The sequence below is a fragment of the Microtus pennsylvanicus genome, chromosome 13, assembly GCF_037038515.1.
Source record: "Microtus pennsylvanicus isolate mMicPen1 chromosome 13, mMicPen1.hap1, whole genome shotgun sequence".
NCBI classification, from domain to species: Eukaryota; Metazoa; Chordata; class Mammalia; order Rodentia; family Cricetidae; genus Microtus; species Microtus pennsylvanicus.
The window spans coordinates 8,238,530-8,250,675 of record NC_134591.1 but is presented as its reverse complement, the minus strand read 5'-3'; the positions used below and the strand labels follow the sequence as shown (position 1 = coordinate 8,250,675).

Below are 12,146 nucleotides of genomic sequence, written 5' to 3'. Positions count from 1 at the left end.
CATACATTCTGAGAGGTTAAGTGGGCTCTCGCTTACACACAAAACCAATCTCTAACAGTCACGGGAAAACACAGAGACACAACGGGACTGAGACGTGCGTCACCCCAGACAAAACCCACACTCAGGTACGTACACGCAGTCACGCCGAGCTCCCGCATAATCAGAAACACACAGACGCTCATGCATCATTGAGCTACAGACCCCTTTCTTCTAGAATCGGGATTTGGGCACAGGGTCCCTTTGGGTGCTCCTATACAAAGACTTGCCGCGCTGTCCCCAGACCCGTAAGACTTCCCCAGTGGCTAATCTTAGGCCCACCCAGGACGCCCCTCCCTCCGCGAGGCCCCACTTCTCTCCCTCCTCTTCCTCGTCTAAAGACGTACAAAACACTCCTAGGAATCCACCCGGGCGCTAGGCTCCTCCCTCCCCGCCCCCAGGCAGTCGCTCCCCCATTCATTTTCCTCCTTCGCCAGCGAAGTCCCTCCCTCTGCCTAGGCCGGCCTCCTCCGCTCCCCGCCCGGAGACCGCCGCGTACTTGGACTTCCCTCTCCATTCGCCAGCCGCCTCTCTCCCGGTCCCCACGGCTGCGAACTGATCTGGCGCGGTGGGGGGGAGGCAGGAGGAGGAGAAGAGCACAGGCAAAGGAGAGGGAGAGAGAACCGGAGGCAGAGGGAATAGTGGCCGCCTTCCGCAACTGGGATTCATGCCTGTCCTCGGGACTAGCAAAGGGGACTTTACGGCTGAGTATGAGCCAGGCTGCTAGAAGCCAGGTACCCCCACGCCTGCAGTCCCCGCGCCGTCCCCGGTATGCGAGCTGGACGCAAGGCTCTTCCAAGTTCCCACCGAGCCGAATAAAAAGCGCCCTTCCGCTGCTCTCCGCCAAAGACGGACATTGACTCCAGGTAAGGCGATCCCTGGCACAGCATCTCACAGCCCCTCTGCCCTTGGAACCCGCCCCGGACCGCAGTCTGGGCGCCCCTGCCTGCGCCTCCCTTCCCCCTCCCACCCTCGTCCGGTTTCCCTAGCCTCCAAGTTCTCGCTTCTTCTGGAGACTGGGGTCCCTGTAGCTTGGGCTCTAAGGGTTAAATGCGGGTTTTAGTAAGTGGCTTGTGTCCCCGCGCGCTCCCGACGTGTGTACCATGGTGGGAACTTGATGTGGTGCTCGTGTGTGTTTGCCTGTAAGGCGTCGTTTGCGTTTGGTGTGTGTGTGTGTGTGTGTGTGTGTGTGTGTGTGTGTGTAAACCCTATAACCTACTTTCAGCTCCATGTGTGTATTTGTGTGTGTATGTGTTTGCATTTGAGCACGTCTGTGTATTTTTAATTAGGTCTCTTCAGCTTACAGTGGATGGAATGGGTTTCTTACTACACGATCACGTAGCCACGGGGAAGCCCGCTGTGGACTTCCTCTCAGGGCTCTGGGCTTGTTTGGGGGAGATGACAGGAATACAGACGGTGCCTTATTTAACCCAGTGTAGGTACCATTGAAGGAAAATGTCCTCTAAACCATGGGTAGTGTTGCACACTTAGACTCACTGCTTAAAATGATAGAGACATGTCCAAAATCCGAGGCAAAGGAGATACTGTCCCTTTAAATTCCACACTGGTCAGACTCCAGGATTGTGATGGGAATTTGGAGAGGCTGGGTAATGAGTGCAAAGGAAAGGAGGAAGTCAGGGATCTCCTTATCTAGTGCAGGCAAGTCTGGGGTAGAGCTCTCGCCCTGTCTCCCTGTTGACATCAGAGCCCCCCACCCTTTTTTGAGAGGGTCATTTGGGCAAGTTTGTCAGAATCTTTTCAGGGGAAAAGAGTAAGCATCCTCTGGGGATGTGCTTCTCCACCGCAGTCGCACAGGGTTCTAGAGAAAAATATAATTTGGGGCAGCTGTGGGTGCTCGGGCAGGAGATGGATAGCGTACTTTCCTAGGACTTATTCCCTTTGCTTTCTCCATCTCAGGCAAGCTTTGGAGGATCCGAAATCTCTTCTAAAAGCTCTGCTTTTCTGAGGCTCCAGGAAGTTAGGAAGATACTGGGAGAAGGGAGAGAGATTGATATGTGTGCAGAGGTGGCAGTCTTTATGTGTAAGGACCAAGGGAGACCTACAATTTGTGAGGGATTGTGAGTGGGGAATCCATGATAGATTGTTGTGGTAGTTGACTTAAACAGCTGTCTGATTTGCACCTCGCAGATGATACTTGACTCTAAAATACTGCCATGACAGAGGTCCCTGTGGAGGCTCTCGAGAAAGGGAAGACCATTTGAGTTAAAGGTCTCCTCCCTATTTCCTCCACCTTTTAGGAGGTGGTATAGGTAAATACTTTGACCACCCTACCCAGGTAGTGTTGGGCCGTGGTTCTGGAGCCAGCCATTGATTTGATTCCCGGCTGCCTCTTAAAGGCTTGCCCTACTCAGCAAAAATGCTGAGTTTTACTGCTGTTAGCATGGCTTCCAGACTAGGCAGCTGTTACTTTCTCAAGGTAAATGGCAGCCATTCTGCTTGTAAGCAGTGAAGCTGAAGATGAGGCTGAGGTGGTGGGATGCAGTGTCTCCAAAGGCTCATTGGAAAGGCCTCTGGGAGAGAAAGAAAAGAAAAACATACCAGTTTAAAAAATATTTATATATGTGTATCTATATCTTTTGAGAAGCGATAAAAGCAAACCTGTGTGTTTGTAGGAACCTGCCCCAGCTGGTGTGTGACTGTTCTACCTGCAAGCACCTGCACACATACCATTCCCTGGCTATGGGCTGATCTCTCTGGTTGAAGCCTCCAGGAGGCCATGGCCATAGTCTAGACTTTTTGCAAAGCTCTGGTTTGAGCACAGCTTCCTCATTCATTTGTGGGAGGGGGTATCGACAGAGAAAGAGAAAGAGTTCTTACTATGTATTTCCAATGTATAAACTATCAGAACTGGAATGCATATTAAAGAATAAATAGGCAGGACTCTGGCTTCAAGAGAGGACGGCGATTCCCAATATTCCCTAGCAAATTGGTGGCATGCCCAGGGCTCAGGCTGTTTTCAGCCAGATCTATGTTGTTCTAACTCCAGGAGTCATAACATTTCCTAATCCTACCTGCCCACCATACTCCCACCCACATAACTGCTTGTCTTCCCTTCTGGGACTTGTTTCAGAGATGCATTTCAGACCTTTTCCTTGTGGAATCCTGATCCAGGAGAGACAGTGCCTAGTGCCTCAGTCATTCCTCTTACTTCACAAAAACATTAATACGCATGTACACATGTACACACAAGAGGTGGTTGAGGAGGGAGAGAGAGAGAAGATAAGAAAGATTCTCCTTTCACTTCCATCGGACAATTACATGCATGTGGGAACCTAAGACTATGTGACTGGTATATAGAACCAAGTAGAGCATTTGTACTATATTTGAGCCTTTTTATGAGAAAAGCTTTGCTTTCTTGAGAGCAAAGTATATACTTAGCCATCTATGCAAATGCTTCAGGAAAATGAATTTATTTACATTAATTAAAATCTCACTTCTCTACATTCATGATATAGGCACAGGAGCATATGCAAGAATATGCAGACCTCCATACACAGGACTGTACAATACAGGGCCAGAAAGTCTCCCTTCCTGTTACATTTCCTCCGCTGAGACCTAACCTCCATAGGAATTGAGCTACACTGGGTACCACATGACCTGTAGGTGGAATGGGACTCACAACCTCAGGGAAAGGAAAATCACAGTCCTTTCAGTCACGGGTGCTTCAGAAGTTACGATCAGATTCATTTTTAAAAAGTGTGCTGCTAGTCTTATAGATGCTCTTTTTGGAGTGCAGAAAAGTACTGAGAAACATGGGGATTTTAGGCCCATCTGCAATAAAGCCATTAACAACCTCACAACGATGCTTTTCTGGAGCTAGACGGCACTTTAGCTCCCAGAAGGGGGAGCTGTGACTCCATTTCAGCCAAGGAGAAACAGTGTGGCTATTCCAAAGCAGCTCTGGGGCCCTCCTGCTGAGTCGAGAAGGCCCAGCTCAGGCTGCAGGGAATATATCTGTAGCAGCATAGGTGGGACTGTAAAAGATGTTCTCGCTTGTGCCATTCAAATGGGACATCTCTTTCTTAGTGCTTTCAAGAGAGTTTATGCTATTGATCAGTCCTGTGTCTCTGAAAGTGTCATTGCACCAAAAGACCCTGCAATGTGTGAGGAAATATTGTCTAATTTGCATGTGCTTTCTCTTCCTGGATTATCAGAGGAAGTCTTTAGCACGTATCACGAAAACAGGCCCTCACAGTTTGTCATAACATCCTTCTCTTCATACGTCCTCTGACCTAAAACCCAAAGTTTAACAAGTAAGTAACCATATGAACAAAAGCATAAAAAGAGGAAGAGCCATCAAATATAATTTTTCGAACAACTTTTCCCTATCGTTTCTCATTATAATATTTTATATAAAAGATAATGAATATATCATACATTGTTTCTCCATTCCACAAGCCCTAATCACATTTTAGCATCTGATTTAAATAGTTCTTTGAAGATGTCTTCCCAAGACCAATCTCTTTTGTCTGGATTTTGATACAATTTTTTTGGAAACCTGATTTATTTAGTTTTTGTCGCTATTTACTCTGTTTGTCAGCCACACAGGTACAGGTCTCTCTTGATTGCATCAATGTGTGCTCTTAATAGGAACATTTTTCTTTTAATGCCTAGGGACTGGCACACGGTAATTGTTTCATCAGTGTTTGCTTTTGCATGTCATATCCAGTGTCAACAGTATGTCAGTTTTTCTCCGCTCCCCCATCTCCCTCTTTCTCAAAAAAAAAAATTGATCTTCATTCACTCTAACCAAAGCCATTATAGCTACAGGATTACACAACTTATCCCAACAGCTTGAGGGTACTGGTGAAGGTGTAGACAGGTAGTTATATACTGTGGCCCAGGATCCTTATTATATTCTCTCCTTTAATCCCCCCTCTAATCCAGTGAGGCAGATGCACCCCCTCAACACAGCTAAGTGAAACTAGTGTGTTTTCAACTTTCTTTTAAGCAATAGGGCAAGGATTTAAACTTTGCTTGAGCATCTCTATTCCTCCACTACACAATCAACATCACTGGTCACCATTGAGATTTGCTTGTTCAACTGATGCTGGGAACAGCTGGATCACACTGTTGACTCTTTGGAGCTGATGTTATAAAACTGTTGGAGAACGTCTGGATTTATAATAAAAATAGTGTTTTCAATGGGTAATTTTTGAAAAAATCGCTGAACGTTTTTCAATAATCAAACCTTTCTCCATAGTTTGGAATCAAAACTGTACTGTTTTGGTAATATAGGCAATATGTGTCTTCCAAGGCTTAATTTTAATATTAATAGTGAGTTCATTCCCACCCAAAGCAGCTGATGCTAAATATGAAGAGATTTGCAGGATTGTTTTTATTTTGAGTATAAACCTTCCCATTATCTATAAATCTTTGCAATTAAACAAATATTATTTTCTAGTCATCAGGTCCTTATGTGCTATAATCATATAAACAAGTAAATATAATCATATCATCGAAAATATTCTCCTTTAAGTAAAAAAAAAAACCTAGAACCCTATGATATCCATTTGAAAAGCCTATATTACACTGCCCAATAATTTATGATCATTCTCTAGATTATCTCAGCTTTAGGGTTTTGACACAAAGTTCTGAGAAAGATGTGTATTGGGTTAGGGTTGAAAGAAAGGATTTATTTATTTTCAGTAACAGTAGATGTTACCAGAGTGTTTTCTATTTGACAAATGTTGCCCTAGGATAGTACTCTCCAACAGAAAACTTTTTGAAAGAAGAAAAATGTTCTCAGTGCTAGCCAGTGATACTCACTGCACCCTTAAAAATGTTTCAAGGCTACTACTAGTGAAGTGAGTTTGATTTTGTTTAGTATTTATTTGTCTTTCATTTTGATTTATGCGGCTGTATGTGACTGCTGGCCATTGAAATGGACAGTTCAGGTTTATATATCAGGAGTGTTGCATGAACATAGTCCTGTTTTCATTGGAGCACATGTACAGAGAACGAGATGGCTGATAATGAGTAAGCAAATAGAAAACCACACTAATTAAATCTAATATAAATGTCATATAGGTAATTAAGGACCCCATGCTAGAAACAAAGGTGGGGGATATATCTTTATGTGAGTGAGTCATAAAAAGATACTTATGAGTAATGAACTGATGTTGAGATTTAAATAAAATGGGAAATTATGCAGGGAAATGGTTAGGGAGGCTAAGGAAGTACAGATACCCAGTGTGTATATAGCTTTAAATGAGGCAGAGTGCAATGTAAGATGAAACAGGAGAGACAGACAGAATCTACATTGGAAAAATCTTTTACAAGGGAGTGAGAGGTTCTGACATCTTTCTCTTGACATGTCTTTAGTTGGGAAGGATGAGGTCTGAGAAGGAAGGCATTCTGGAGTAGACAGGAGGTCATTATTAGGTACTCTCTCTTCTGTTTTCATCATGCCCGCATTTATTCATTCGTTTCAATGTGTTCTGCTCATCTTAATTTCCAGTCTTGCTTAGAGTACCACGTTCTAGAAATCTTTGGGTTTAAAAGTCAAAAGTAAATGGATAGAAAAGGGGGAAGAGAGTTAGCATGTGGGCAGGAGATAATTGAAACCTGAGGGAAAGAGTAGAATCTGACTGTGATTTCAACTTCAAAGATTTATCAAATATATTATTTGCAGAAGGACTTGTACAAAGTGGTTGAGCAGATGTGCCAGTGAACGGTGATAAACGCAGGCCATCTCACAGAAGAGATATGCAAATTCCCAAATATTCGTAATGGAATGGTAATTGCCATTTCAGAATTTTACAGAGTTTAGGAAAAGGGGAAGGCTAAGAAAGGCACATCAGAAAAGACAGTGATGAAAATGAACAGGGATTATAAGTCTTTGGAGATCACGGACTATATCTTTTTATTTTATATCTCCTTTATTTCAAAATTTCATAGGATACAAGTACAGATACATAAGGTTCTTAATTCTAATCCTGACCCCACTCATTGTCTATAAAGACTTTTGAAGAGCCCGTCTTTTTCTTTCTAGGCTTGCCTTCTGTAAATTTAAAAGGACCATACTGTTGCTTAGCTCACTGAAGAGATACTGCCGTGCTGTATGGAAATGCAACATGACAAAATTCTTGTAAAAGCAGAGAGGGAGACACATGAATGGTGGCTGTGCTTCATTATGAGTTAGATGTCCTCTCAGCGATGAGAAAACCTAAAGGAAGTCATATCTACAGCCCCGCTTGTGATTCAAGACAGGCTGGCTGAGTGGGATAGATGGTGAACCACTAGTGCAACCTTTAATATCTAAGTGATTAAGTGTTAACATGAAACCCACTCTCCTTCTGGAATAGAGCAGCCCAAAAAGGTTTTCTACAAATCTACAGACAGTCCTTGCTACTGAGGGGGCAAAAAAGACAATTAAAAAATTAATGAGGCCAAGGAGAAGTGAAATTAATTTTTTTATATGACAGTGAAGGGTATTTTTTTTGTCTCCCAGGGGAACTTTCTTTTGGAGATTGCAAGTGGCCTTGAGGAGAATAGCCTGAATAAGACTGGATGTGAGAAAGTGAACAGTGGTCATTACCAGTGTTGCCTGCTACCGCTACACAGGAAGAGGGAGCCTGATGAAGGCACACAATCTATCATTCTTAACAAATTCTGTACTCACATGGTACAGAGCTGTATAGAGGCATGTTGGCGTCCTCTTGGGAATAGCTAAGTAACTGAATCCCCCAAGGATGAGAGGTAGATCCATAAGGCAATTAACAAAAGTGAGATGCAATCGTTTTTGTGTAAACTGTAAAGGTTGGAACAGCAGGGCTCCAAGTAAATGGCCCATCTGAACAGCTAGAACCCTCTGTAAGGGTTAAGCCAACACAGGCCCCAAAGGCTTTCTGAGATATAATTTATCTAGCATTTCAGAGGCCTAGAAAATGAGTCAGTGGGGAAGAACAGATCCTGTGTGTGGGTAGTGTGGAAAACCAGTTTACAGATTACAAGTTGATTTGGATGGAGGAAGGCTTCATACATATCCAGGGGATAGCTGCATTTTAGAGGACCCATCCTATTAAGGGATAAGTTCTCAAGTTGCTATATTAAGAATTAGTCATCTGCAAAAATAGATGAAATGCTTGATGCCTGTGGGAATCCCTGGAATATCCAGAAGCCCCACAATAAATCTGGAAGACTGTTCTGAGAATGTAAGTGAGACCGTAGCCTTGAGCAAATATGTCGCTGTTTACATGGTACTGGGTAAACTAAATTTCTCATAGAATTTGATGAGTTCTGAGTTTATAGGCATACTGCGAAGGGGGGGGCACCTAAAAGGAGCCTTACTCGTACCATAAAAACATCTGCACAAGTACAGAAGTCATTTAAAAAGAGGAGATCAGCATTTTGGTATGTGTAGGCATGTTGGAGAAAGATTGAAAAATAGATCACCTGGCCGGGCTGGTAATGCGGTACTGCCTCCAATGCATTCTGAAGATACGACTCTTTCAGAGGAAGTGGTCATCACCAAATGCAGTTTCCGAACATGGCTGAGGTTGGGGAGGACTGAGAGCATTATAAATAATTTTATTCTGGGTACATATCAATAGGACAGTGTCATTCATAATCCAGTGAAGACTTACAAATGATTTCTGGAAATATTAGCAAGCCAGACACATTTTTCTTCATTTTCTCCTCTCTTTTTTGCATGGAAAAAATATGTTTGTTCAGAGTTCAGGGTCTTCATCCAGAATATTTAGGGGTGACTGAAATGTCCCTACTATAAAGCTACTCCTGACCTGGTGCTGTGTGTGTCTAACTTGTTTGCTTTGTATTCCTTGTACTGTAATAGATATATAGTAGATTTTTGTTGTATATTGTCTACAAACACAGAGTAGGTAGAATAATCTCCCATTTTGAATATGTGAAAACTGAGGTGTGTAGCAGCAGTGTTCCCAGTTGAATAGCAAACAGTGAGCCCATGGTGTGGAATGGAGGATTTGAACCCATTCCTATCTAAGAGGGATTGAAAACTTGAGGCCTGGAGTCTGAATACCTGTGCTACCACTTACCAGGCCTCTGATCTTTGCTAGGTTAACTAATGTTCCCATGTCTGTTTCACCATCTGTAAAATGGGCGGAACAATAGCAACTCTGTATGGAAATGAGATGACAATGTAATGAGTTCATTCGGGAAGTGTTTCATACAGTGCCTGGTCAGTTGTCACAACCACATAGCGTTAATTATTTTTGCTCCTATTACTGCTGTGCCTTGATGTATCAGATTGAGCATTGTCTGAATTCTTAGGCTTGTATTCAAACTGGAAAAATCATACACAAAAGAGATTACTTTAATGTTTGAGACATGACCTTGCAAAGGAAATCTTAGGATCATTTTTACAAACCAACTCCTTCCCAGCATCTCACAGTGATACAGCAGTGGTTGTAGGAGAGACTGAGAAAGTGGGAACAGATATAACAGCATACAGAACTGCTAAAGTAGAATTTTTACTTCTGTGTTGCTGTGGGTCAGGAAGCAAATGTAGACAGGTCATTGACCATGAGAGCTGAAAGTCCATATAGGTCTGTTTAATTTTCTCTCCTTTTTCTTTTGTTTTATTTCATGCATGGAACCATTCTTTTTTAAGGTAAAAGAGAACCTGAGTGGGCTCAGGTATGCAAAATTCTGCAACCTCTCTTCCTGCATCTATCTACTTCATTTTTTAATATGTAAGGCCAGTGTTGTCCGTCGGGTTTACCTAAAAGCATGGATGATTAACAGTAGCTTGATATCATGTTGATCTTTGTCTTCATGATTCCCTTCCACAGCATTAATGCCATTTATTGTATCAAATTCCTGAATATCTTGAAATGATCGTTTAAATTGAATGTATCCTTCATTGTGATGCACCAAATTTGAAATTATTTTTTCCAGTTTCCCAACAAGGACATTCTGTCTAAAACATGGGAAATTCACTGTAGGATATGCAATAAGCAACAATAGTAGACCTCAAGCCCTTGTCTATTAAATGTGATGTTCTTTGCCTGAATTACCACTTTTCCTTGCCTAGCCTAAGGCATTGTCCAGCTAGTAGCAACTTCCAGCCTGCCCTCACATGCAACTTGGTGGCTTCTTCTAGTGGAGGTTGATGGCTGCTACTATTGTCTTGGGTAGGGTCAGTCACTGCAAGTCATCAGCCATTATGTCATAAGACTTTGTCTAAAAGTGTGAAGGCATTCATTGTATTTGCTCCAGGAGGAATTCTAAATGGGGCTGCTGGAAGGCACTTCCTAAATCTTTGCTAACAATCTGCATTTTACTTCCTTCCCTTCTTTATCTGTCAGTATCCTGAATATCTTCCACTCTTCCAGTACGGTCTTGCTGCCAGTTTCATAGCCTCTTAAAATAGTAATTTAACTTCACAATGCCTCTGCAGGAAACTTTAGCTTAGCCTGTTTATTTGCACCCTAATTGTGTGAGTTCAAATGCTGCTGAAACCAGGGCCAGCAATCATAGAATAAACCATTTTCTAACTCTGAGCCAGAGCTAAGTGCCAAGATCTTTCTTTTAATGGAAACAGTGACTGCAAACCCACCCGTGATCGCAGTGATTTCACTGTCACCGTTAAAGGGAACTTAAGAAATTGTCGGGTGGAAATGGCATGAATTTCAACAGCCAGATGTTGCAAGATACTGTAATATTTCTATGGATATTTCTCTGATTCTGTGTCTTTTTTATAATTTATGCACACACATACATGAATTCAAGAGAATTGATGTTGAACACTTTGGAAATAAGTAGAAAGGAGAATTGTAGAGATACTGAAAAATGCTCAAATAGTTGCCTTTTCATATTACTGGCCCATGAACTGAGTCATAATTGTAGGATCACCTGCTATTAGAAGGCAAGTAGGTAGAACTTTAAAGTGGAGAACATGTATGATTCCACCTGTATTTTCAAAAAGAAAATTAGGAGGCGGGGCCGAAAAAAAAGAAAATATTCCTTTCCCATTTAAAACAAGAGTAAGCAAGTGTGGGAATAAATTGAGAGGCAAGAAAGGAGCAATCAGGAGGGATGTAAACTGGAAGACAGTGAGAAAAGGAGGTTAGTAGGAACATGTCCAAAGCCACAGAGAAACCCTGTCTCGAAAAACAAAACAAAACAAAACAAAACAACAACAACAACAACAAAACAAAGAAAAGAAAATGCCACATTTACATTCTACCCCACCAAAAAGAAATAGTTTTGGTTGGTTTGATTACTTTATTGGACATATAAACAAAATGCTACAAGAGAAATGAAGTAAAATTATGCAAGAAATCGAGATGTAATCCAACAAAGCTTTACTTTGCTACATGAAAATAATGATGAAGATGATGATAAGTAAGAACAAAAGCAGGATGATGTCAACCAGCATCACCAAGATGTCTCTATTTTTGGTGCTGATGCTGATGATGCTGTAGTCAGCTGTTTTAGCAGTAAGTGCCATCCAGGCAAGCAGTGCAGGAAAGCAGAGGCTCCCCTGAAGTGTTAGAAATAAACATGAAACACACTTATGGCTTGTAGTTGCTTCAGTTTAAAACAGAAGACTAGAGCTAGCAGGGTAAGTCCGTGGTTAAGGTACTTTCTGAGTAAATGTGGGAGTGGAGTTTATAGTCCCAGACTTCATGTAAATGCCGGATGGACATGGTCATAGCTACAGTCCCAGGGCTCTGTTAGCCCTGTCAGGTCAGGAAGGTCTGAGTTTGCTGGCAACTACGTCAATGACAAAGGTAAAGAATAATTGAGGTTGACTTCTGACAGCACAATCTGTGTTTCACATATACACACATGTGTGCCTGCATACATGTACACACTAAAGAAAAGTAAATAATACAAGGAGAATGTTTTATTGTACACTTCTTTGTGTCAGACACTATTCTAAGAGCACTGAAAAAGGCAGTGAACACAAGGGACTAAGAACCCCTAATATGTATGCTCTAATTGAGGGTAAAGTCGTTACATAAATAAACAAGCAAAATATAGTGTGTGTCAGATGGTGATAAGCGTAATAGAGAAGAGAAAAATAGAACATGACTAGAGAAGGAAGGTGGGTGGGACAGATGGCACGGTGGGAGAGGGCATGCTAATTCATGTAAATAGGG

General features: G+C 42.2%; 1 protein-coding gene across 1 annotated transcript in view; it reads left to right on the top strand.

Annotated features, from left to right (window-relative positions):
• Nucleotides 1-375: 375 nt before the first annotated feature.
• Nucleotides 376-12,146, top strand: part of Brinp1 (BMP/retinoic acid inducible neural specific 1) — a 180,354-nt gene continuing 168,583 nt past the window's right edge. The window contains exon 1 of the mRNA XM_075944980.1: nt 376-902. The gene's annotated coding sequence lies outside the window, so the exon portion shown is untranslated. The remainder of the gene's footprint in view (nt 903-12,146) is intronic.